The 27725-nt window shown below is 43.0% G+C and overlaps 1 pseudogene across 1 annotated transcript; it reads right to left on the minus strand.

The window, feature by feature from the left end:
* LOC146969670 (uncharacterized) lies at positions 1-27725 on the minus strand (annotated as a pseudogene). Its single transcript, XR_015038034.1, has 3 exons — positions 27543-27725; positions 26359-27379; positions 1-10 (listed from the first exon to the last, which is right to left on the minus strand). The product of XR_015038034.1 is annotated as an uncharacterized LOC146969670 (transcript).

Genomic DNA, 27725 nt, shown 5'->3' on the forward strand with positions numbered 1-27725 from the left:
TCAAGCAAATCTAAGAACAATAAGGACAGCATAAAAACACAGTTAATACACTGAATGCAATGTTCACAATATTCAGAATTGAGTTGGAATCGGTTGATTTGACAGGCAATTTTTTTTTTTTTGAAAACCTCAGTTGCTTTGTACTTAATTATCTCTTCCCTAGAACTAGCTCTGAGACAGACTTTGAGCTTAATTAATATCCTAAACAAAACAAACATGGGCAGTTGGAAGTAAAGTGTGTAATATGATGATAATGATAAGCCACCAACCCTCATTGGCAGGTGTATCCTCTTCATCTTGGCCAGAGTCACTTTCAGATAAGTCTAAGAACAATAAAGAGAACCAGGTTTAGTACACTGAATACAATGTTGACTTTGATGCTCTGCAACAAACCTTCCTCACTGCCGACCCTCACGTTTGCCTCAAGTGCCCTATCATAACTAATGTTGACCAACTCACACGTCTCCTTAAATGAGACAGACATCCTAAGAGGAGGGAGAAAAACACATAAGAAAACAATTGCGTGCGCTACACATAGTACACAACGTTTAAAATACTCGACCACAGACGCCAATACATTTATCTCGGTCAATGATGGCATAATTATTCTGAAGCAGTTATATAATAGACTGACGCGAGCTAGCACGCTACTGCTAGAAAGAAAACACCAGGATTTTCACTCAATGATTAAAGCCCCAGTATGTAACTTATTTGGCTTTTTATTAGCAAAAAATCAAACCTGTCTTTCATAAATCCGTATTTGACTGAAGGTGAATCACAGCTGCATCCAAATGAAAGCTTTCTGGTTCCTTAGAATGAGTTGTTACAAGTCGTTACAAATACAGAAGTGGGCGACGCACCGAACCGAGGCGGCCATGTTGCATCGTGACCGTAGGTAACCACGGAAACGGCCTGTTAAAACTGTCACCACTGTGTAGTGTGAGGAAGGACGGAGGCACTGGTGTTGCATTCAGGTGCAGTCAGGCAGACGGCCGTCAGCAAACCAACCGGATGTCATTTTACTCCAGAGAAAGACGCACAGACTGTAAAAAGAATGGACGTAGCGTCCGTGACGTCCCCCATTGGTTTGGGGGAGTCTGTTTTGTGCCGCTACTACGGGGGTTTGAGCCGCGCCATGTTGGATTCTACTTGCCATATTTGGAGCGGTGCGGCCGTTGGCCGGCCGAGAACCCGCCCACTGGCCTCGTAGCAGCGGTCGCCGGACCTGTCACTCAACGGTTCTGCGCCCTAATTGGCCAGAACTTTAAACCTAATAACAGTAAAACGGTAGAGTTTAAAAAAAATTCACCCCCCTCAGAGTGTGTGCGGGGGTAGAAACTATCGGTTGAGACCAAAAAAATGAAATGTACCAGGCTGTAAATATGTTTTTTAAAGCTGTAAAATCGGCTATTTTAACATGGGGCTCAATTGGAGTTGCTCCCTTCTGGAGCCAGCCCCCAGCGACAGCCCAGGGGATTGCAGCTTTTTGAACGCGGAAGTGAGCTTCACTTCTCAGAACGACAACTGCCCCCTTGGAAAGACGGTAAAACGTGGGTCAGGTAAACAATACGACATCACCATGACAACATATTGTCACGCCTGTATTGTTTTGCCTCGTGCTGGCGGACCACTTGTTTACATAGACGCTTGTTTATCCTGTTACATGCAGCGTCTGTTGTCTGTCTGACGTCTGCCCCATTTCACCTGAATGCAACATCAAGAATACGTATGCAACCGCACCGCTAGATGGGGGGAATTCCTACGTACTATACCTTTAAGGCATTTTACGGTCACGTTCATGACAGCAATATTATAGATAGGCTATCGTTACTCGAGTTTGATGGTGAAAAACATGTTTGAGTGAATCTCATAATAAAACCAAAGCTGTTATCAACCAAGTTTATTTGCCGGCTAGCAAGCCAGGTAGCTAACGTTAGTCTATTAGTCCATGAGCCAGACCACCAATCGCAATCGAAAGGGTGGGCGAATTCTTGTTGCTATTTTATTATTCCTATATATGTCCAGATTATTAATTGGTATGATAACCTTCGCACAAGAGTAGCTTAACAATATTTATCATGCATTCACTATTTTGACCATAAAAATGCCATATACACCAATTATGGCCATTCTCCGGTGTTTCATAATTTGTGTGCCACTACTGATGATTTAGAGTGCCTTTGCAGTTGCAGAAAGGCCCTGCAGATAATATTTGTTTGCACCACTAGTTGGCGCTAATTCCACTGGGTGCATGAGGGAGCGAGGGGGAAAATCGGCTTTAATTTTGCTGTTAGCAGGAAGTAGCAGAGGACTTTTGTGAAATCACATTATACAGGGAACATTTTTAATGGTTTATATATACATCCAAGGTTAAGAAGGCTAAGATGTAGTGAGTAAAGATGACATTAACATTATAGCATATTACATCCATAGGTTTAGGGTTATTTAGGGGGAACTGGGGCATTGTTCATTAGGCTGACTGCAGAGAGGAAGAAACTGTTCTTGTGGCGTGAGGTCCTGGTCCGGATGGACCGGAGCCTTTTGCCAGAGGGGAGGGGCTGGAGGAGTTTGTGTCCAGGGTAAGAGGGGTCAGCAGCTATTCTGGCTCTGGTCCTGGAGATGTACAGCTCTTGAAGAGATGGGAGGCTGCAGCCGATCACCCTCTGGGCAGAGTGAATGACACGCTGCAGTTTGGCCTTGTCTCTGGCTGTAGCTGCAGCACACCAGACTGACATGGAGGATGTGAGGATGGATTCAGTGGTGGCAGTGTAGAAGTTCACCAGCATCTTCACAGGGAGGTGAAACTTCTTCAGCTGCAGCAGGAGGTATAGCCTATCCTCTGCTGAGGCTTCTTGGTGAGGGAGCTGATGTTCTGCTCCCATTTGAGCTCCTGGGAGATGGTGGTGCCCAGGAAGAAGAAGGACTCAACCAGGGTCGCTGTAGAGTCACAGAGGATGACAGGGGGAGGGCAGCTTGGTCCTTTCTGAAGTCCACTATCATCTCCACTGTCTTCAGAGCGTTGGGCTCCAGGTTGTTCATGCTGCACCATGACACCAGACGGTCCGTCTCGCTGCTGTAGGCCGACACGTCCCCATCAGAAATGAGGCAGATGAGGGTGGTGTCAGCAAATTTCAGGAGCTTGACAGACTGGTGTCCAGATGTGCAGCTGTTGGTGTACAGGGAGAACAGCAGAGGAGAAAGGACGCAACCTTGGGGGGATCCAGTGCTGATGGTCCGGGTGTCAGAGACATGCTTCCCCAGCCTCATGAACTACCGTCTGTCAGTCAGGAAGTCCGTAATCCACCTGCACATGGAGTCAGGCACATTAAGCTGGGAGAGCTTGTCACGGAGCAGAGCTGGGATGATCGTATTGAAGGCAGAGCTGAAGTCCACAAACTGTTTCCTGGCGTAGGATCCTGGGAAGTCCAGGTGCTAGTGGAGGGCCATGTTTACAGCATCATCTACAGATCTGTTGGCTCTGTAGGTGAGCTGTAATGTCCTTAAGGTGGGTCAAGACGAGACACTCAAAAGTCTTCATGACCACAGAAGTCAGAGCAACGGGTCTGTAGTCATTAAGGCCTGTGAGCCTTGTCTTTTTGGGAACTCGAACAATGGCTGAGGCCTTGAAGCAAGCTGGCACATGACAGTTCTCCAGTGAGGTGTTAAAAATGTGTGTGAACACCGGAGACAGCTGATTGGCTCAGTGCTTCAGGGTGGAGGGGGAGACTTATACCCCTTTCCCACTGGCCAAAAAACCCGTTTAAACCCACAAACGCACCGACCCGCGTCAACCCGGGACGTCTGTCTGATTACCCATTTCTCCGACCATACATTTCTTTATTTTTGAGTCCATTAGTCCGACCTCCCATTTCTCCGACTTAAGTAGCCCTAACCCTCAACCTTACCCTAAACCTAACCTTAACACTGTAGAATGGGTAGTCGGAGAAATGAGCTGTCGGACTTTTCAGTCGGACTGATGTATGCCCCCCCGTCGACCTGCGTCAAATGACTCGGCAAGTAGGGCTGGACGATTAATCGAATTTTGATCGTGATTACGATTTTGGCTTCTCACGATCATAAAAACACTGTAATCGAAGAAAAACGATTATTTTTTTTGTCTATTGGTGTTTTATTCTGAAAAACACACATGCGCGCTTCCGCCCCCGCGCCTGCACTGCACTCCTCTCTCAGTTAATGCTGTGGACGAGTCCACTCATGTGTTGACGGCGGCGTTTAAAAATCAGCGCCAGTGAAGAGAGAGCAGCGGCCACCGCTCAGGACGAATGAACGGGAAATAATCATTTAAAACACTCGCTCGTCTCCTCAAAGCGGCCGCACAACAACAACCCTCCTCCTCCTCCTCCTCCTCCTCCTCCTCCTGGATTTCATCCCAGAGACGCAATAAGCGACACACACGGAAGCAGAGAGCCTCCATTCTCCCTCTTAATAAGTTAAACCATGACAATTACTCCAAATCTGTGTATTCAAGGTAAAAATGTAGAAAAGTTAAGCTAAACATCCTGTAGCCTATAGTTTCTGCTGCTGGATCATAAAACTTAAAAAAAAAAAGTTTTAAATACATTTTGAATAAATGTTTAAAATTATAAACTTAAAAACCTTAAACACACATTGGCACTGTTTATTTAAGGTAATAATGTAGCATGGTCAAGCTATAAATCCTGCATAGTCCCCCCCCTGCATAATCGTGATTTCAATATTGACCAAAATAATCGTGATTATGATTTTTGCAATAATCGTCCAGCCCTATCGGCAAGCGACGCGGGTTAAAATCGCCTTCAATCGGCTCGGCTCTGATCGGCTTGCAGCGGGAACACCAGACCCGGCTCAACCCGCTAATTTATGTGATGACATTGGGCGTTACGTGATGCCACATCATCGCACCAGTCGCGTCTCACGTAGGCTACCAAAACAAAGCTCTGCTTGCATTCAAGACTGGGATTTGAAGATCAAAGAACACTTACCAAAAAAGATTGAAAAAAAAGAAGCGACAGTCTGTTTAACTGACATGTTGTGCCGCGGACGTCCATCATCAGGCGGCCGCGGCAGACTCGCTGTCCTCCGTGGCTGGCGGCTGGGGCATGACACGGTGTTTCTCGCACTGCGAATGAAAGCGGGGCGACTGGTTTATGCGGGGGTTAGACAGACAGACCCGGCTCATTTTGGTCAATGGGAAAGGAGCCAAATGCCGATTGTTAGCGGGTCGACCCGCATTTAAAAAACCTGCGTCGACCCGCTGATGTTAGTAGGAAAACGGCCTGCAGCTTTGCACGGGTTCAGCCGTTTAAACAGTCTCTTCACCTCTCCTTCTTTGATTTGATTTGATTTCTATGATGGAGAGAGGTGTGAGAGGTGTGGGGGAGGGTGGCACTTGGGTGTGGGGCTGTGTAGGTGATCGAGGTGTGGAGGAGCTGTTGCTGATCGATGGCTGGTGGTTGGAGGTGTGGGGGATATCAGGTCTGTCCCATTGTCTTTCAAAGCGGCAGTAGAACTCGTTCAGGCTGTTGGCCAGGCGTAGGTCATTGACAGAGGGACACTTGAAATACTGCACTGGCAGTATGCTCCACATTATTTGTGACAGAAGGAGCAAGCTCTTTAGTTGATTTTAATTGTGTAAACAAATATTTGTTTGTTCTTGTTATTGCATGAAAAGTAAAACACTCTAAAAACGTTGGCTATTTCATGTGTAGGCCTATGTTCTAATTTTTATCACATTTTCATTCACATATTCCTGAGGTGAGTCTATTATTATTACAGTAGGGTCTTGATAAAAGGGAAAAACATCCTTGAAGTGATTTAGGCACTGAGTGGTCAACAAACAGCATAATACCGAACAAGCACTATACACAGTTTTCAAGTTTCCACTCTACCGGTCCACCTATTCAACACATGATAACCACCACTAAGCTACCTGTTTGCAATGGTTATCATGCCAAACTGTTCACTAGAGATGTCTACCAAGTCAAAAAAACAAACTAGAAATTGCCCACCCGTTCGATTGCGGGAGGCCAATTTTGGGGTCTTGGCTCATGGACTATATGGTGAGCTATGGTGGCTACCAGTATAAAGTTATTACGTCCGTCAGCTAAGCTGTCGATGAAGATACTGAGTGGCGTTAATTTGTCTGAACGAAATACAATCAATTGGTAATAAATGTCAGCTAGAGTTAAGTTGAAAACAGTCGACAACACAAACAATAACCATCGTTGTTACTGTACCTTGACATTGTTCTGAGCCACTGCTGTTGCTTCAGAGAGGGAGAGGTTTGTTGAAAAAAAAAAAAGGTTGCGCGACAAAACAGTTGGAGATACGCGCCTTGATTGACAGCTCTGACATCAAATGGAGATACGTGAAAATTAGATGGCGTGATTTCACATCTTTTCATTGGTCATTTTGATATCCAACACTTACTGTTTACAGAGGGACAGCTGATCACTCTGTCGAAAAAACTCAAAATCCAAAAAAAATGTGGTTTTCATCGGACAGCGGCGATATATAGCTACACATGCTTGTATCAGAAATACTCTTGTATTTGTACTGTGCTTTGCTATATGTTATTGAAAACCCTAATAAAAAGATGAGGCCATAGACTGTGAAGGGGAATGTGAGAGCCAAATAAAGGTTATAAGAAGTTAATGTTCTGTTATGTTACATTTGTAATAAAGCTTTTCCCAATTTAAAATTTCTCTAAATTATATATGTGGTGTTGAAAACATGAAACAGCAGCTAGAGTAGGCAAAGCATTCGCTGCCAGTACAACCAGTCCTCAGCTTTTATCATGCTTTTTATTAGGTGGTCTCATAGACTGTAAAAAGAATGGACGTAGCGTCCGTGACGTCACCCATTGGTTTTGGGGAGTCGTTTTTGTGACTCCAACATGGCGGCCTGAACAGCGCCATGTTGGATTGGCCGGCCGAGAACCCGCCCACTGGCCTTGAAGCAGCTGTCCACGGAGCTGCTCGGACCTGTCACTCAACGTTTCCGCGCCCTAATTGGCCAGAATTTTAACCTAATAACAGTAAAACTGTAGAGTTAAAAAAAAATTCACCCCCCTCAGAGTGTGTGCGGGGGTAGAAACTATCGATTGAGACGAAAAAACGTTCTGACACCAGGCTTTTAACTCTTTGACTGCCAAAGACGAGTTATCTCGTCTTAGCGAATCCAAGCGTAGTCTGCCAAAGACGAGATAACTCGTCTTAGCGTTTTTTTAATGGCAACGCCATGTTGAATGTCTTGCCCTACTCCTCTGTGAAGATCAGACTTGTATCATCAAAATAAAGTGCAGAAAAACACATTTGGATTGAGAGATATAAAAACTATAGCGTGTTTTTCCCCCTCACGGAGCGGAGCGGGTGTCTGACTGCAGCGGCGCCGCTCCGTGACACTCTGGCCGCCGGTGAGAGCTTAGGGGGCGGCGGCGGGGCTCATGGTGGCTCGGCAGCTCGTCGAAGCTCCGTGCAGCTCCGTGATACAAAGCACAAACGTTAGTAACAACAACCCCGTTGATCGCTCGTCCTTAGTCATCAAGAGCGTTTGGAAAGTCGCCAGATTTTGCGAGAAATCACTCAGATAGCAGCTTGAAAATCCTACGATCTAGTGTGGATGAGGAACGGACGGCGCCGGAGAACGTGACGAGGAGAGCTATGGTGTCTGTCTGTTGTGAGCGCACATGTCTGTGGCTGAGTTCAGGGGGCGTCAGCCAGAGCTGTAGGCTGTGTGTGTGTGTGTAGATGTGTGTGTGAGACAGAGAGAGTGAGGCCGCTGCCTGCTGACCAGAGGAAGCTGGATCTGATCTAAAGCACCGTGTTTCGGCTACAAAAACCTGTCGAACTGATCCGCGCGCGCGCGCACACACACACACAGACACACACACACGCACGCACACACACACGCACACGTATGCACACGCACACGTCACGTACGCACACACTAAAAAAAAGAAAAGAAAAAGTTGTAACTCAAAGAAAAGAAAAAAAGAGGCTGCAGTAGTGTGTGTCAGTAGCTAAATATTTTGTCTATTGTCATCAAAAGTCATTTGTCAGTGTTGATTTAGTTGTTGTTTACAAGAGAACAACTGTACAGATGTTGAGGCATCACTAAAGCAAAATATAAAGGAGCCAATTGTACTGGTTCACCTGAAAATGACAGCCGACACAAAAACCTCTTTTTCTCAAGATTTTGGTGCCAAAATGGCATTTTGGGCTAAAGTAACCTATATTCAACCGCCAATTTCACAAGACTGGAACAAGATAGAAACAAACAGGTTTTTTTGCTGGAAACTAGAGACCCTCATCTTTCCTTTGATGGGTTGAATGTGTATGTAGTAACAGTACATAATATTATGGTGGGTCTACGGAAATCAGTCAAAAAGCTGGAAAATGCCTGGCAAGCTGGAGGAAGCTGCTGTGAGAATGGCTGGCAGTCAAAGAGTTAACATGTTTACTGAGGATGTAAAGTCGGCGATTTTAACATGGGGGTCTATGGGGAATGCTCCCTTCTGACACCAGCCCCCAGAGGAATCCGAGGGGATTGCAGTTTTTTGAACGCGGAAGGTGGTCCTTGGGTGGTCTGTACTACAACACTAGGCTACTACTTGTATATAAATAAATCCTATGGGAATGGCTAGTGTGACGTCACGAATCACTTCCGTGTCCAACCCAACCCCTGCTGCTAACGCATGCAAGCAATGCATGTTCTTCATTGCTGTCCCCCCAAAACACGCACGCACACGCACACACACACACAATCATTTATAAGTTACATAGAGACGTTATATGAGCTAACGCTTAGCGCTAGCTACCAGCTAACTAACGTTTACCTCCGTGACTGGACCACCGCGACCCACTGGTCTCTGCCTCCTCCGGTAGTTACACGTATACGGTCGCATTGTTTACGTTGTGTGTTTTAATTAATCCTGTAACCAGGGGTTAATTTGAGCCGGATCCTGCCGGAACAAGATCCGGCACCTCTTAATTTTGGCCTCCCTGTGTTCCGGTAGGCTACTTAAATTAATTTACAGAACAGATCCCCATAAATCCATGTTGTTTATTAAGATTTAAAGTCATTTGAAAGAGTCGGAGATCTGTTGAAGTTGACGCACTGACCGGGCCGTATATAGTTTCGCTTTTACCGCGCTGTGCACTGCTGCACTCGTCCTTTCCTCTTTCTCTCTCTCCCCCCTCTCGGTCTGTTTCTCTGTGTGTGTGTGTGTGTGTGTGTGTGTGTGTGTGTGTGTGTGTGTGTGTGTGTGCCAATAACGGCGAAAGAGCGTAATGCAGAGATGAATGAACGGAACGATATTGCCGAAAAATCTATTCGTGGCGGACGTAATTAATTTGAAACTGTGGGCAACACTGGCCGGAGCAACAGGCGGGAACCCTGGCATCAGCCCGCTTACAGCAGGGAGATTCAGAAGAAGAGGAGAGCGCAGTGAGAGTAGTGTGGGACGTCCAGCGACAGGTCAGGGATGAGATGCACAACTGTTTGGACAGCAGCTCAGTTCAAGGTGAAGCAGACTTATTACCCCTGGCTTCTTATGGAAAATTCAGGTTTTGCTGCACAACTGAACTACTGTCTATTAATAGGTCGCCGTGCCAGTCTTTGAATAATAGGAAGATTTGTGTGATTTTTTTATAAGCTCTTTTTTTTTTTACAAGTTAGAGCTGTTGAGAAAATTCCTGACTGTAAAGCACCGCCTGTGGTGATGTGGGCATTTGCCTGTGCCTAAAATAATTTCAAGTAAACGTCATAACATGGATAGCCTATTATTTGAAATTGAGGCTTGTGTCCCACAGCGTGGCATGTCCCCCCCCCCGACGTGCGCCGCATAAGTTCCGGGACCTCTGCCCGTCTCGTCATCCCCGAGCTGTCATGTGTACTTTGCGTTCCGGCACCTTATGATTTACAAATTAAGCACTGCCTGTAACGTTAACATATCACGGTGACCGCGGTCGGCACGGTGACAGACAGGTTCATTAATGTGCAGAGGGACCATAGACTGTATAAAAGAGAGGGACGAGGTTAACTTTACAGCTGTTTCCTTCGTCCCCACAGTGACTCCCGACACTTAAACCTGAGCTGCTTCTACTGAAAAACTCTGACAAGTCAAACTTTAGGATGTGTTGGACTAATTCATCTGTCTAACCATCTATGACACCTGAAACGGTAAACACAGCTGATCGACCGAAGTAAATCACCGAGTTGAAATCACTTTCAGTCATTGAAAACAGCTGGTTCTTGAATGTAACTCGGTCAAAGTCAGACGTATAACCTCAAGATTTGTTTCTGTTAGGTTATACATGATGTACATGCTGACAAAGTTAGACGTACATTATGTGCTCGGAGAAAATCGCTTTGTTACTTTCGTCCCACGTTACGTTCATCTTCTCTCTCTCTCTCTCTCTCTTTTTTTTTTCTTTTTTAGGCTATGGTAAAAAAAAAAAATGCTATATTGTGCATTGAATTCATATAGGCTACATGAATATATATGTTTATTTATTCATGAATGAAAGCTCCCGCGGTGTTTTTAACCTGGCTCTGCCTGTTGTTTCTATACTGAATATCCTGCGATTGGACACGGAAGTGATGTTTTAGAATGTGATGACGTAGCCACTAGCCATTCCCATAATGAGCCTCAGTTTTTTCTGCTGACATGAGGCTGAGTTCATTATTAAACCGTTTTTATCTCTTTATGTCCTGTTTGTTTCCATGTCTGGCTGAGGGTTAGCTTAGTGTTAGCCGAGGTAGCTAGCTAGGTTAGCACAGTGACTCAGCGATGATATATTCAGTGTAGAATAGTCTCTGGTTAGGAGGGTTAGCTTAGTGTTAGCCGAGCTATCAGCCAGCTAGCTCGGTTAGCACAGTGACTCAGCGATTCACTTCAGTGTAGAATAGTCTCTGGTTAGGAGGGTTAGCTTAGTGTTAGCCGAGCTAGCAGCTATCAGCTAGCTAGGTTAGCACAGTGACTCAGCGATTCACTTTAACTCTGATATATTCGGTGTAGAAAGTCTCTGGTTCTTTCTCACACGCACTAGGTTTTCATCAGAACTACACACATTAAAACTGATTCAGAGTCAGTAAGAAAATCAACTTTTACTGACCGATAGTCGATGTGAGCTCCTTCCGCTCCGTTAGCACCGAGTCCCGGTCCAGCTGAAAGGAAAACTCATTAAAGACAAACTAACAACACAACTGTTGCTGTAACAACCATAGATACTGTATGTCTCTATGGCAACAACCTATATGGTAACAACCTCCTCCACTTCACCTGCAAACACCTGAAACTCTACACAACTCACCACTAGAGCTGCTCTCTGGTTATTGATCCTCTGGTTATTGATCCTCTGGTCCTCTGGTCGGAGAAATGGGTAGTCGGACAGACGTCATGCGCCCATTCACTTCAGTGTAGAATAGTCTCTGGTTAGGAGGGTTAGCTTAGTGTTAGACAAGCTATCAGCCAGCTAGGTTAGCACAGTGACTCAGCGATGATATATTCAGTGTAGAATAGTCTCTGGTTAGGAGGGTTAGCTTAGTGTTAGCCGAGCTATCAGCTACCTAGCTAGGTTAGCACAGTGACTCAGCGATGATAGAATAGTCTCTGGTTAGGAGGGTTAGCTTAGTGTTAGCCGAGCTATCAGCTACCTAGCTAGGTTAGCACAGTGACTAAGCGATTCACTTCAGTATAGCCTCTGGTTAGGAGGGTTAGCTTAGTGTTAGCTGAGCTATCAGCTAACTAACTAGCTAGGTTAGCACAGTGACTCAGCGATGATATATTCAGTGTAGAATAGTCTCTGGTTAGGAGGGTTAGCTTAGTGTTAGCCGAGCTATCAGCTAGCTAACTAGCTAGGTTAGCACAGTGACTCAGCGATTAACTTCTATTCAGTGTAGAAAGTCTCTGGTTAGGAGGGTTAGCTTAGTGTTAGCCGAGCTATCAGCTAACTAACTAGCTAGGTTAGCACAGTGACTCAGCGATTCACTTCTATTCAGTGTAGAAAGTCTCTGATTCTCTCTCTGGGTTTTCACCAGAACTACACACATTAAAACTGATTCAGAGTCAGTAAGAAAATCAACTTTTACTGACCGATAGTCGAGCTCCCTCTGCTCTGTTAGCACCGAGTCCCGATCCAGCTTAGTTTAGTTTAGTTTATTTATTTAGCACACAAATTTCAATGGTGCAAGGAGGGAACGAAGCCGGTTGGCTTGTACATAGGTTCCACCCCTATAACAAATTACAGAAAGACAAATTTCAATGGCTAACAAATAAACTTAAAAAAAAGAGATAAAGTGCATACATAATCAATGTTATATGAGCAGAAATGAACAGAAATGAGAAAAAAATAAAGAGATAAAGTGCAAAGTGATTCGGTAACAAATAAAGACAATAGAGATAATATACAAAAAATTAGTTATTTGAACTCATAAAAAGACAAAGTAAGGATGTGGGATATGGAGAGAGCGAAAGAGAGAGAGAGGAAAGAGTGGGAAATTCAAGAGAAGTTGAGATGTATTTTTAACTGCTTTTTAAAAAGTGAATAAGAAGAAATTGATCTTAACTCATTGAGTGCCGCGCTCCTTTCCAAAGTTTTAGTCAAGTGTACCGGCAAATTAGACCATATTTGACTTTTTATTTTAGAGCCATAGTGTATTCTATATTATTGCCACCAACACATACTGTAGCTCATTTGAAAGGTTTAACTTTATCCTTCAAATGGCCACAAACCGTTTGTTTCTACGTGCCTCCGCTCCTGAGAAAAGTCAAGCTAACCCTCCTGGTTCAGCTCCCAGCTGCTGCAGCCTCGCGGGTGAGAGCGGAGCGGCTGCGGCGCAGCTGCGCTGCATCTGCATGCAGAACTCCGTTTGCAGAAGCTGAGTTATGATAAAAACTTCCAGATCATGAGCTGTCATGTGACTTTGATCGTCATCTATTTCAGTTCTCCTCGTCGTAGAGTCCCCAAATTTACATATAATGTGTATTAAAGTGTCTATTTTCATAATTTAAAAAAAAAGCAAAAAACGAAAAATTTCGTTTTTGGCACTCAACGCATGGGAACGAAAAACGAGAAATTACGTGGTTGGCACTCAATGAGTTAATGAAGGAGGTAGTCCATTCCAAAACATAGGACCGTAAGTCAAATTAAGCTGATGGTGTGATGTGCGGGTGAAGGGTAAATATAGAGTAAGATTATTACTGTGTCTAGTGAGAATGTACATTATAAGTGAAGGTAAAGAAATTTTGAAAAGTGATAGGGAGATCTTGGTTCCTGTAAATAAACAAACAAATCTGATAGTTATTCAATGTGTGAATTGGTAGAAGAGAATACTTAGTGAATAGTGGTGCTGACGGAGCAGATCTATTTGAATGTGAGATGATCTTGAGATGTGTAGGAGATGTAGCTGCCCAGACCATGTTACAGTAGTTCAAATAAGGAAATAAAAAACTATAATATAACATTAAATGAGCAGAAGGATGAATGAATGGGCACACTTTTCTTAAGATGCCCATCATCTTTGTTAATCTCTTGCAAACAAGGTCTATATGATTTGTCCAATCAAGTCTTTCGTCAACTAATATTCCGAGGAATTTGGTAGTTTTAACTTGGGTCATTTCTATTCCATTAATGCATGGGTGCAGATCCCGGGGGGGACGGGGGGGACATGTCCCCCCCAATTTCTGAAAAACATGAATTGTCCCCCCCAATAAAAATACCCCAAACTATTCAAAATTTAACAAATGTATTTTCAGACTTCACATTCTTCACAACTAAAAAGAAATTATTGAAATGGTGGAACAAATAATGTTTGACAAAAATATTTCTGACTCCACATCCCACCTCTGGTCTCCTCCACTACGATGCAGATGAACGGGTAGTTTCTTACACAGACGCTGATGACATCAGCAGGCTTTAAAAAAACAACCCCCTCAATCTTATGGCTTCATATTTTGATATTCATCCATATCAGTTAATCGTGCATAAAGTTCCATACACTGGGGGAAAAGGAAGATGGTGAGAAGAATTGGGGATCTGGGAGGGTCGGTGGGAGGCGAAAGATAAAAACGCGAGTAGACATTACATGTCCGAGACCCTTTAAATTATAATTTACTAATATAACAGCAGTGATACTCGCTGTTGGCTGTTTAGGACAAATAAACAAGAAAGGTAAGCACAATAAATGATTCCCTGTGCAGTACTTTTTGAATGATATGCCGAGACTTTGCGGAGTTGTGATTTATGGCGGCATGGTATGAGTTCTATATGGGTAAAAAAAAAAAAAATCACCTTTGTGTCCCCCCCAATCCTGGCATCGGATCTACACCCCTGCATTAATGTATAATTTAGCTTGCTCTGAAAGCTGAAAGGAAAAACTCATTAAAGCTCAGTCACTAACAACACAACTGAAGCTGTAACAACCATAGATACTGTATGTCTCTATGGCAACAAAATGGAGGAAACTGACTGGTCTAGCGGTGTATCTCATGTTCAGCTGCTTCCACTATGGAGGTGACTATGTTCTGTTCAAATTATCCGTGTGTGTGAGGGGGGGGGTCGTCGACATGTTCGTACATGTTCGTACATGTTTGTACATGTTTGCCGCATGCTAAGTTAATCTATTAGCTAAAGTATGGCAGCATGAGAAAGGAAAGGGAGAGTGATGGTAACTTTTTTTTCTTTCTTTTATTTCTTTATTTTTTTTTACAATAACTTTGTTTACATTAAAATTACTGGACTACAGTCCGTGACTTATCGATTTTAAGTTTTCTTGTTTGTTTTTTTATAGTATATTCCTTGGGAGCTAGAGCTTTCTGCATGACACGCTTATTCTGTCGTGCACGTCCACTGCACACAGCTTCATGGACCTGCTTCTCCGGCAGCGACATGCTAAACTCTCGGTCGCTTTTCTCACGGGGAAGTAAAGCCGTATTTGTAAAGGCGTCGCCTCCAAGATTTGTATTAGGAAGACATCTCAGGGCCGCTGATTTAAATCATCGGAGCAGAAATGGCCTGTGATTTTTTTTTTTTTTTAATAAGGAAGGCTGTCGTTCTTGCTAGGCTTTAAGTCAACTAACATTATACGTTAGCTCTTTTATGTCTATGTCCTGCCTTGAGTTGATGTTGCCTACACACCCACTGCTCCTCAGGGATGGGTTAAATGCAGAGAAAGAATTTCACTGTACTAGCTGTATATGTGACTAATAAAGTACCTTTACCTTTACCTTTACCTTTACACATACTTGATTTTTTTCAACATTTCTTTTAATTTTTACTGTGTAGATATCCTCCAGCCAAGGCCCATAATACATGTCTCTGGATGCTGCTGTGTCAAAGGCTAGTAGTGGTGAGTAGGGGAGACCGGGGTTGGTTGGCTACAGGGGTTGGTTGGCACACCCCTGTTTTCTGGCCTCCTGTTGGTCACAGACTCACAAATGTGGCATCAAAATAATCATCTTTTTGAGCTGCACTTATCTAGTTTGTTAAAACATCTGAAACTCACTCACTTTTTTTCTGAGGGCAAAATATCAGTTTTTTAGTACCAAAAGTAAAAAATTGCCTCCCGCACTTTAAGTGTTATAAAATTGCTTTGGATAAAGATATTGGAAATGTGTTACTTCCAGTTTGTAGAGATAAGAGTCAGCTTCAATTTGATATGAAACTTGAAAGTCTTTGATGAGTGATGTTACCTGGGCAACATCATATATTCACAAAAGTGGGTTTGTTTTGGTCGGGGTTGGTTGGCACACTCATGTCGGGGTTGGTTGGCACACACAAACCAACCCCAACATGCAGTATATATATATTAAATGTGATTAAACATAATTTTATACAATTCAGTGCACTGAGTGCAAGAAATGGGCACATGACTTATGCAGTGAAATGGGCCACAAAGCCTACATATGCCAATACTGTAATTCCAGTGATTCTATATAGGCCTTAATGTAAATAATCTGCATCCACCCCACACAGCAAATCTAAAACACAGTGAAATGTAAATAAATAAAAATACAAAGAGGTGATATGCTATATTTAAGAATAAATTCTATGTTCATTGAATATTTTCTCTTAAAAAAATAAAAAAAGCTCAAATCATTTACTGTTTGATGTTCTGTGTACGTGTTACCTTGTTCGTGGCCTTAAATGCCCTGTTTTAGTGTTATACATGCAAATATATGCATGCACTATGCTATCTCCTTAAATTTGAATATATTATAATTAAATTTCCAATTTATTATTATATTGGTTGCTTCATCCATTCCTTTAATGACCTTGTACAGATTTCTACTGTCTCCTCTCATGCTGTCAGTGTGTGTGTGTGTGTGTTGATGTGCTCATAGCTCCGCCTACACCGCTCACTGTAGCCTGTTGTCAGACGTTAGCATGATGCTAAATGCAGAACATAATGCAACTGTTTGATCATAAAGCAACATGATAATAAAGTGATGGAGACAGAAACGTGTTGAGACATCAGTCACTTTCAGTTTCTTCTTTCTACTTCTTCTTTGTTTCAGTCCTGTAACCCTGAAGCATCATGGAGTCATCAGCCCAAACGTTCAGGTGTTCACTCAGTAGATTCAGATGCAGTGTTGTGAAGGTTCAGACTGGAGCCACACAAACCACCAGGACACAGAAGTTGCTTTGCATTTAATCTCTGTTTATTTGTTTTAACGTTTGAATTGAGGGGGTGGTGTCACCGAGTGCCATGGTTCTAAAAGGAAGAAAAGAAAGAAAGGAAACAAAGTAATTCATGCCTGATAAATACAACGAAATACCATTAAATTAGAATACAATCAATCTTTTAAGTTCATTATCCATAAACACATCAAACCATATGATTCTCGTTAAACTTAGGCATGTTAAAATACTTGAAACTTAAAGCAGATAACAGCGGCACGGCCGTTTCGGCTAATGCTGTGTTCAAGGCAGGCTTTTGAAACCGTAAGTTACAGCTTCAAGTCACAACTACGACTTGGTAGCGTTCCAGGTAACCCGTAGCTCGTGTTTTTACCGTCCTGTTGTCTGTGAAAGTTCCCTATAACGGCCACTCGTAACTTCCGACCCGTGAACTCGTACCAGTTCGATCTGGTACGAGTTCACAGGAAGGAAAAACACAAAGTACGAGTTTCCTTGAACGCACCATGAGTTAGCAGCCCCCGCCCTTGTCAGGCATCAATTGGTCCTCGTGCTACGTCACCACATTCACGCGCATCCCTTGGCTGCACACACAGCCCTTCATGCCGTTCTCTCCCCTCATTGGATAACACTTGTATCCCACAAGGAAAATTTTCTCCTCGGGTTACAGCAGAGCAGAGTGACGGAGAGACTCGTGTTTAGGCTGAAATACTTCATGTAAGTGATTGCTGACGGAAAATAGGACTATTTAGGACTTATATTAACAAAAACATTCCACTGATATCTGCTTTAAACATTGACCTTAACCTTAATGCGTTGAAATAAGTTTAGATTTACTTACAATGAGTTGAAGTCAAACACGCATGGCAAACTCAGGTGAGCACCACCAGCACACACACACAGAGTCTGGAGACAAAGGAAAAGGGGGAAGGCCTCAACTGGGCCTCTATTTGTAAAGTGGGAGGAACAGTGGGAGGTGCTCACATCTCCATCTTTGGAGATCTCAGCCTTGGAGTTTGTGACATCCAGAGTCCAGAGCTTCTCTGTAGCTTCTCCTCCATGTTGCTCCACAGAGAAGATCCTGAGATGGAGACGCCATCACTGCTGCTGCTGCGACTCTTCATTCTCTTTTTTTTTTTTATCTTTAACTCTTCATACTCTCGTGTGAACAGAGGGTGTAAAACTGAGGGTGTAAAACTGCTACTAAAGTTTTGCGTACGGCGAAAAGACAAAAATGGCGTACACCCGAAATATTTACACCTTTTTCAGATCAATCAAACTGTGCGTACGCACAACTCTCCGCAATTTCCCTTTGATAAATCACACAGGACTCAAGAATGGTGCACACGTGAACACACCTCTTACTCCGCCCCCGGAACGCCTATATACAACTATATATGGTCAGCACGTACATATTTAATTAGCCATGTGCTCTGTGGAGCAGCTACAAAGTGACAACGGAGACAACGGGCGGAGGACGGGGGAAAGAAGCGGAACTTCTCCGCTTCTCCGAAAGCAGATACACGGGCAATAAATCAGTCAGAAAAATGATCTTGCATTTTAATAAGCTACAATAAAAACCAAAACCTCTCAAATCTCAACAAAAGGGAGCAGAAAGAAGACGAATCTCATGTAATCTGCCCGTTTATCCCAGAAAATCTTTTTTTTTTTTTTTTTTTTTTACACCTAGATGTTAAAACAATAAGCAGGATTTCCACGATAGTTACCATTACTTTGAACGCCTTCCACTACACAGTTACAGCTCTACTGGACTCGGTTTAGGTCATTTTCCATTAACGTTACGTTGTCTCAGTCTTTATTCTCTCGTCAGCTCCAAACACACGTGCACCTCGTTAACTCAGGTGACAGAATAATAACAGTCTAGGCTGCAGATCAGTGTGCGCTGCTGCCGATGTGTTTTTAAACTTGGCGAGTTTGATCCTTGTCGGACGTCACACTAGAGTGTGTAAAAGCAAAAAAGCAAAATCCTCAATCCACTCTGTTTATCAATGAACATAGAGCCTAGTGTTATTATAGAGCGGGTTGGATTGCCAGCATCAACGGTCCACCACTACCACAATTACTTCAAAAAATCCTACTGTGCTCTTCTAAATGTACTCCGCTCCTCTCTCCCTCTCACACTGCAGTTCTCTGACTCAGCAACGGTGTCGCCAATTCCTCCTGTTCCTCAAAAAAGGCGTACGCCAGGGTCAAAATGGGTGTAAATGTCCGCACTTTTCCCCGTCAGGTTTTGGCTTGATAGATCCCAGATTTGGCGGAGAAAAGTGGGGGAAAAGGTGTAAAAAAAAAAGGTGTATCCACAATGATAAATGAGGCCCCAGAGCTTCTCTGTAGCTTCTCCTCCATGTTGCTCCACACAGAAGATCCTGAGATGGAGACGCCATCACTGCTGCTGCTGTGACTCTTCATTCTCTTTTTTTTTTTTATCTTTAACTCTTCATACTCTCGTGTGAACAGACTCTTAACCCTAGACCACTAACGTCGGGTGATTTTCACCCATGAAATTATTGTTTCATAATTTTCATTATGTTGCTGTTGTCTGAGTTTCATGGTTCCCTGGGTAGCTTCATACTGCTCACTGACGTCATTGAAGGTCGGCATGTCACCATGGATGTATTATAGATCCATGCATGTTTCCCTGCTCCCATCCCTAGTTTTTTCAGCAGGCACATGTTCGGGTGGATTTCACCCGACGTTAGTGTTTATGTATCTAAATCTGGCGACCATTTCTGGTGATGCTGAAAATTCTTCTTTTTTCTTTTTACTCCACCAAATAAGGCTCAAATGTCCCACAAATGGGTCTGAAGGACAAAGTCCCAGCTCCATTAGTTTTTTTTTTAAGGAAGTTTTTGTTAAAAAAACAAAAAAAAATCACAAATTTTGGACATTTTTTTATAGGGTCACCATGATACCTTTTTTTCATTTTGTGAAACATTGTACAGTGGAAAATTAAGGAAGTGTACTTCAATTTGCCATGTATTGTTGTATTTTAATATACTTTGGTGAGAAATATTTTTTTATGGGTATATTATATCGGGTAAAAAATACCCGGCGTTAGTGATGATGTTACTTTTTGTAACGTTAGTGTTCTAGGGTTAATGAGATCAGGGTGGAGCAGAGCCACTTCCCCTCAGTCCTTCTATTAGATCACTGCAGCTGTGGACGTTCATGTGTACTATATTAACTCCTCTGTTGTTTACACATGATTGATGTTCATTCTGTTGAGATAACCTTTGACCCCATAGTTCAGGTGTTGCAGTGAAATGTGTGACCTGTCAGTTTCTCTTATTTCCTGTGTTCAGCATTAGTTTGGTGACAGTGTCCAGAAGAAGAGTGTGTAGTTCAACAGTGGGAGCTCCTCCTGTCAATCACGTTATGATACTGTATCAGCTGAAGGATGGATCGTGGTAACAGTTTTTCTCGATTGCTAAGACACATTTCTGTAAAGCTGCTCACCTTTTCTCTAAACTGTGAACACAAACCCCACTGTTCAAGCTACATTCACAAAACCTCAGACTCTTCTTGCAAAACCAAACTTTCACCTGAACTATGTTGTCAAATCGTGCCCCGAGTCAATCAAAATTAAAACCACTACTGAGCAGTCACTAAACACTACATAGAAAAATAAAAAACACAACGCTCAGCACATGAAGCTGTAGAAATAAATGTTTATCGTTCACTGTAGCTAAATGCATGTTGCAAAACAAAAAACCTGTGCATTTACACTGTAGCACTTCTCTCCTTCCCTTTCTATCACCCTCCTCCCTCCCTCCCCACATCCATTTCATCCCCTTTTCCTTCCTTCTTCTTTTTTCTTCCCAGTTCATCCCTCCCTCCCTCCCTCCCTCCCTCCCTCATCCTCTCTTCCTTCACTCTGTCGTCTCTCACCTCCTCCTCTTCCTCCATAAATGCACGTTGCAAAACAAAAAACCTGTGCATTTAGCACTTGTACATAGTACTACAGTAAAAAAAAAAGTACAAAAAACAGAAATCCTGTGCATTGTACACGTAGCACTTGTACAGTTCAAAAACAAACAGAAATCTTGTGCATTTAGTACTTGTACACAGTAAGCCTACGTAAAAATAAAGTACAAAAATCTAGAAATGAGAAGTGCACAACTCAGCCACAGCATCATTTCTCTACTGGATCAGACCACAGGACTTCATCCTGAACTAGCTACAGTATATGTGCCCTCACATCATTTGACACAAGTATGATCAATGTTGAGTTGTTGTGTTCACCCGGTGAAACTTGTGCTTTAGTTGTGTTTGGCTTTTGCCACCTGTGCTCAGCATTATGCAACACAGGTGCATCACAATGAAAATGTGTTGGTGAGTTGTGTCTAAACAGGTGAAAAGTGCTGATGGTTTTGCCAAAAGAGACTGATTCAATCAGTGGTTCAGACAATAGGGTTTAGTGTTTTAGCAATTGAGAAAAACTGTAAGCTAACGTGAACAATTTCTGTCCTGAACATGACCTTTTGCGACAGGAACTTTTTGACACATCAGTCATTTTCACTTTCCTTCTTCTTTTTGTGCTTGTACTTCTTCTTATTTGTTTCCATCCCTGTAGTTTGTTCACAGGTGACTCCCTGTAACCCTGAAGCATCATGCTTTTCAGGTTTCACTTCAGGTTTGCAGAGAAGTTTATGGGAAATGGTGTGACTTGCTGTGTGTGTGTGTGTGTGTGTGTGTGTGTGTGTGTGTGTGTGTGTGTGTGTGTGTGTGTGTGTGTACGTGATTGTGTGTGTGTACATGTACATATATATGTGTGCATATAAGAAGCTGTAGAACAGAGACGGAGCACTTGTTCTGAACCTCATCTCTGGTAAGTACCTGAACTGTTGGTTCCACTAAGTGTTTGTTGCAGTGTTGAATGTCAGTTATGTGACAGATGCAACAATTAGATTCCAAAGTTTTGCTTTGCGACAGGTGGTTCTTCGCCTCCACGTCATGTCTTCAATCTGTTAACTATCCCTCGCGTCGCTATGCCACTGTCGTCCTGTTACCAACTTTACTCAACACAGCAGCTCACTGTCTGATCACTGATCAATATCTGATCACTGTCCTGACAGTATGAACACACTCTATTGCTATCCCCCCTCCTCTCTCCTCCGAGACAAAGGTTATTTACATTGTTTACATTAGCGGCCGAGCACGTGTCCATGCGCCCGTGTGTGTGTGTGTGTGTGTGTGTGTGTGTGTGTGTGTGTCAGTGTGTGTGTGTGCAACATAAAAGAATTATGTTGCATTTTCGCCGCGACACATTCGCGGTCGGTCTGAAAGGATCCGTGATGAAAAAAAATATTGATGCGCAAATTATTCACACGAAAAATACGTCTCCGGTGTGAAAGGGCCTTAGCATCGTGGAGCCATCAGCACAAACATTCAGGTGTTCACTCAGTGTCTGGTGTTACAGTGAAATGTGTGACCTGTCAGTTTCTCCTGTTTCCTGTGTTCAGCATTAGTTTGGAGACAGTGTGTAGTTCAACAGTGGGAGTTCCTCCAGCTCCTCCTGTCCAGGTCACGTTATGACATCAGCTGAAGGTGGATCGTGGTGAAGGTTGTGAACGATGTTTGTCCTGAGGTAAACATTTCTAAGGGCGTATTCACACCAGGCTCGTTTGGTCCGCTTGAAACAGACTTTTCCTCTGGTGCGGACTTTTTGGGGAGGTGTGAATACAAACCAGCGGACTCTGGTGTGGATCAAACAAGTGAACCGAGACCACCTCTGCAGCTGGGACTCGGCCCACTTGTTTGATCCGCACCAGAGTCCCAAACGAACCCTGGTGCGGTTCGCGTACTACGGTGTGAATGCAAACCGAACCTTTCCCGAACCAAATGCAAAATCCAAGCGCCTTTTTGGATTCAACAGGCTTCCGTTGTTGTCAGAAAATGTGGAAATGATCAACAATGAGCCGTGGGTCAACATGGAGCACAGATAGACACGCTGCCTCCTTGATATCTGGTCAGTGGAAAACATTTATCAGATGCTGGAGAGGACGCACCCACAGCCGTTAACGATCTTTTTTTTTTTTTTTTTAACTTCTTCATCCTGAGAGAATGATTATGTTTTTTTGTTTGTTTTTTGCTGTGCCGTCCTTTTTTTCTTTTTTTTTTTTAGCGCACCAGACTAGGTGTCAACATCTACACATGTAAACGGGTACAAATCATAAGCCGTTTACACGTCTTTTTTCCCCCTCCTCCTCGTTCATTTCTCACCAACATATAGGCTATAGTATTTTTAGGGGTGATAATGTTGCCTGAAAGCTTCAGATAATAATGGACTGCGTGTCAGTCCCCCCTCACTTTATCTCCACGTAGCCTACCCGTCTCTCTCCAGCTGTCCTTTCAAAATAAAGGCCGGGGGAAAAAAACAAAACACAGACTCCTCCAGCCTGTACTGCGAAGGAGGCTCAACATCGCCAGGCTTTGTGTTCATGTTCCAGCTTAACAAAACCTCAAGCCCCGGCCCGAGTTAACACGGTAGGCCACTACGAAGCTGGTTATCAACTTGCTCCTGACGCGAGCAGCGTAGGTATTCCCTCATCTGAACATCTGCAGGCGGAGACGCTCGGAGAGAAAGTAAACAGCAGCGGATCAGCTGATCTCTCCGTACAAACGCAGACAGGCGGCCGCCTCAAAATTTATAATGCAGAAAAAACCCTGGTCTGAGTACGCTGATCATTTTTATCCAATGACTGAGCGACTGTGGGACACACGTGCTTTTGTTTACAAAGTTGATCCGCTTGTGAAAAAATGCAATGTGAATACAAACCGCACCAAGTAAAAAAACATTTAGTCCGCACCAAAGCAAGTGAACTATCGGACTTTCCTGGTGTGAATACGCCCTAATACTCACAGTGACTGTTAGTTCTGTGTTCTTCAGGAAGTCACACAGTCAAGAGCCGTTTGACAGTTTCAGCAGCAGTGTTTCCTCTATGTGGTTCTTCAGTTACCATGGCAACCATCAGACCACTAACATCTGGTGGGTAGGGTATCAGCTTTGTTCTTGAACGCAACATGATTTGACAGTCAATATTCAATAAAAGAAGCATGGAGTTAAAATATAAACATGATGGGTACTTGTGTAGGACTGGAAACATTCAACAGATCGTTGACTTCAAGTCTGTACCTAATGTAGAAAATGTAGAAACTTAACATTTACTTTCAGCTTTACAGAGAGAGAGGATTTTTGCTCTCATGTGAACAGACTCTTTGTCCTGGTGAGATCAGGGTGGAGCAGAGCCACTTCCCCTCAGTCCTTCTATTAGATCACTGCAGCTGTGGACGTTCATGTGTAAATCAACTCTTCTGTTGTTTACACATGATTAGACAACATAACATATTGTTTCATTGTTTTGCCGACGACCTGCAGATTTACCTGCCTATCCAAACCAATAACTCTGCCTCCACTCAAGCTTTGTTGAACTGTCTAAATGATGTTCAAACGTGGATGGCCTTAAATTTCCTGAATATTAACAAATCAAAAACAGAAATAATTCTATTCGGCAATTCCAACCTTCTTGATGGCTGTAATAGTGTTCTTGGTCCACTAGCCTCCTACTGTCGCCCTACTGCTAGGAGCCTAGGAGTTATCTTTGATTCTGCTTTTAAATTTGACAGACAGATAAGCTCAGTCTTCAAATCTAGCTTCTTCCAGTTAAGACTACTAAGTAAGGTGAAGCCCTATCTCCCCTTACCTGACTTTGAAAGGGCGATCCATGCATTTATCACATGTCGTCTTGACTATTGTAATTCTCTGTATGCTGGACTAGACCAGCAGTCTTTGAACCGCCTACAGGCTGTCCAGAATGCAGCAGCTCGATTGCTGACAGGGAAAAAACGGCGTGATCACATATCTCCCATTCTCGCCTCTCTTCACTGGCTCCCTGTCCAGTTTAGGGTGCAGTTCAAAATTGTATTGTTTGTTTTTAAAAGCCTAAATGGTCTAGCCCCTTTCTATTTATCTGACCTCATTAAGCATCATGCTCCAGCTAGAGCCTTGAGGTCAAGCAACCAGTTACTGCTGGTTTGCCCCAGATCTAAACTAAAGAGCAAGGGCGACAGAGCATTTTCTGTTGTGGCCCCAAAATTGTGGAACACCTTACCCCTCCACATCAGAGCAGCTGAAACTCTGGAGCTTTTTAAATCACTTTTAAAGACTTATCTCTTCTCTCTGGCTTTTAACTCACCTTGACACCCTGACTTTTTATGTTTAATGTTTAGTATAGCTTTAAATTGTTTTATCTTATCTTAGTAACTGTTTTTACGGCCCTATTTTTCTGTTAATCTATGTTTGATGATTTTGTTGTTTTATTTATACTGCTAGCACCTGTATGTTGTGCAGCACTTTGGGCAACCAAGGTTGTTTTTAAATGTGCTATAGAAATAAACTTTGAGTTGAGTTGAGTTGAGACAAGGCAGTTTTATTAGTATAGCCCGTTTTTACCACCAGTTTGTCTCAAAGGGCTTTACATCCCATCATAACAACATCCTCTGTCCTTAGACCCTCACATCGACACATCGAAAACCCTTTTAACAGGGAAAAATTGGAGAAGGAGAAAAGGAGGGAGAAGCGAGCACTCACCCAAAAAAAAGGATAAAAACTTAAGGAAGTGCACGGCTACAGTACAAACAGAAAAGGGGGAAAAAGCCAGCATGCTCACAAATTTTTATTACAGGACAGGCAAGCACAGACGTTTTGACCGAAGTCTTTTTCAATGTGAGATCACAGGTGACAGAAGTGGCATAAGTACCATCAGACTAATTACAACAGGTGTGTAAAACAAGCCTCTTCAGTCAATCAGCCTCCTCACAAGGCGATTAGTCTCCTACTTCATACTCAACAATAATATGCATAGGGCCCACAGGGCAAAAAGTACAAAAAATATATAAGTCAGTAATATAAATACATTTCACTAACCGTAAGTTAATAATTTAAAGTGCAGTAAAATGATCTCAAACCAAATCCTACATGTACAAAAAAAGTACATAAGGAAAAGTAACCAGATACTTGTACAGCCTCGGTGAGATCAGGGTGGAGCAGAGCCACTTCCCCTCAGTCCTTCTATTAGATCACTGCAGCTGTGCTTGTTCATGTGTAAATCAACTCCTCTGTTGTTTACACATGATTAGGCAAGGCAAGGCAATTTTATTAGTATAGCCCGTTTTTACCACCAGTTTGTCTCAAAGGGCTTTAAACAATGCTTAATTTGTGCCGGAACAAGATCCGGCACCTCGCCGGCACCTCACCGAGTGGATCCGGGACCTCCTCTGTCAATCAAATGTGTTATATGGGTTTGAAGCTTCGGAAGCTTTAACTTATCAAAATGAAACACAGATTATTTCTGATCATTTATTTCTCAGACCGTCATAGCAGTCGTATTGCAGCTGCAATGTCACGGGAGTTATTACAATGTCTCCATTTCGTGACTTCTGCCGCCGCGCTTGTATTTTTTTCTTTTCTTTTCTTTTCTCACGGCTTAAGTGTGTAAGCAAGTCTTCTCTCTTCTCAGCAGGATGTTAGGAGACAGATATGTTAATCAGCACGTTGGTGCTAATACACGTTGAAATATCCACTGAATGAACTTTTACTTTGAATATGAATAAAACCAAAGTGAGGAGCAATCACAAGATTCATTTTCAGCTGACTGCATTTAAATAAAATAAAATAGGATAAAATAAAATAAAATACCGAGCAATCAGTTCATCTAAGAGAGTCACTCTGGAGTTTCACTGTCACATGCAAAAGTTCACCGGCAGGACTTGGCGGTCTAGCAGAAGCTGTCTCAGCATCAATAGGAGTTGAGGTGCAGGTAGGGGTGTTTATTTGTTCCTCTTCTATTGCAAGGATCGGCTCATGTATGAGTGTATCATCACGATCACCTAAAAACGGTCCACCTGTCAAAGGACCAAAAATGACCTCTGATGTATTACACATGTAAGATCAATAACAGTTACAGTAGAGACAACAGCTGACATCGTGGCAGTGTTTTGCTCATCACCTTGGACTGTGTGTATTTGATTTTCACTGTTATGTCTTTCCGTTGTCAGCAGCTTGACCTCTTCCATTGTGTGTTTATCTTGTCCAAATTCTGCTGTGTTTTCATGTTGCTCAGCTGTCTGTGCATCAGCTCCTTCCTCTGGGTCATCTACACTGGTCAGGGTCTTTGTGAACAAATAAAATCTTAACAATCCCAATCTGTGTGTCTCATAGTATTCTCCCACACTGACATATCAACTTGTGCTTCCTGGAAGTTCACTATATCGTGGCTGAACTCTTCCCACTTTCCCATCGTTGACTTTACGATGAAAACACTTTTTTTAGCTTGAGACAGAATCTCAGTTTTAGTGGCATTCTTGTTCATATCAAGAACTCTGGCTCCTCCACCACTGCGTTTTCTGACTTGTTTGTTGTCATGTATCCACCCTATTTCTATTTTTCTGGTTGACTTCCAGGCTCTCTTATTACTTTTTAGACGCATATTTGTTGGTTGCACTGTATTCTCCTCCTCCAAACCTTGATCGCTGTCTTTGTTGCTCATTGTGCCCATTTTGTTTTTAAGTTTTTTAAATAAGGACAGTCTTTTTGTATCGTCCCCACCTCTTCTGTGTTTTTCCATACAGAAACGCCTTGTGGCAATCCTGTCGCCATAGGCTGGGATGTAAGCAGCCATTGTGGCATCATCTATTTCTCCAACTACCGAGCTGTCAATCTGCAATAAAAACAAAAAGACATGACACAGGTTAAACTAGCCTATATTATCTTCAAGACGATTTACTTCTGTGCTAAATTCCAGGACAACCAATTACAAATGCAGATAATAAAACAATGGACAATATGACAGTACACAAACAGCGTTTGAAGCTGTGACTTACATGATCCTGCTGCATTTTCTGAATACTCTCCTCAGGAACACCTCTGTTGCGAAGAAATATCCACAGACCATCATCTTGTGGGAGGCCGGATGTGGAGGATGTAGCCATGGCTGGCACTGCAAACATTTAGGAAAAAGGCAGAAACTATATAAATATTTACTGAACCGACAGTTAACATGTTGA

Source organism: Trachurus japonicus, chromosome 17 (genome assembly GCF_045865225.1).
Source record: "Trachurus japonicus isolate A0001 chromosome 17, Traja_1.0".
Classification (NCBI taxonomy): domain Eukaryota; kingdom Metazoa; phylum Chordata; class Actinopteri; order Carangiformes; family Carangidae; genus Trachurus; species Trachurus japonicus.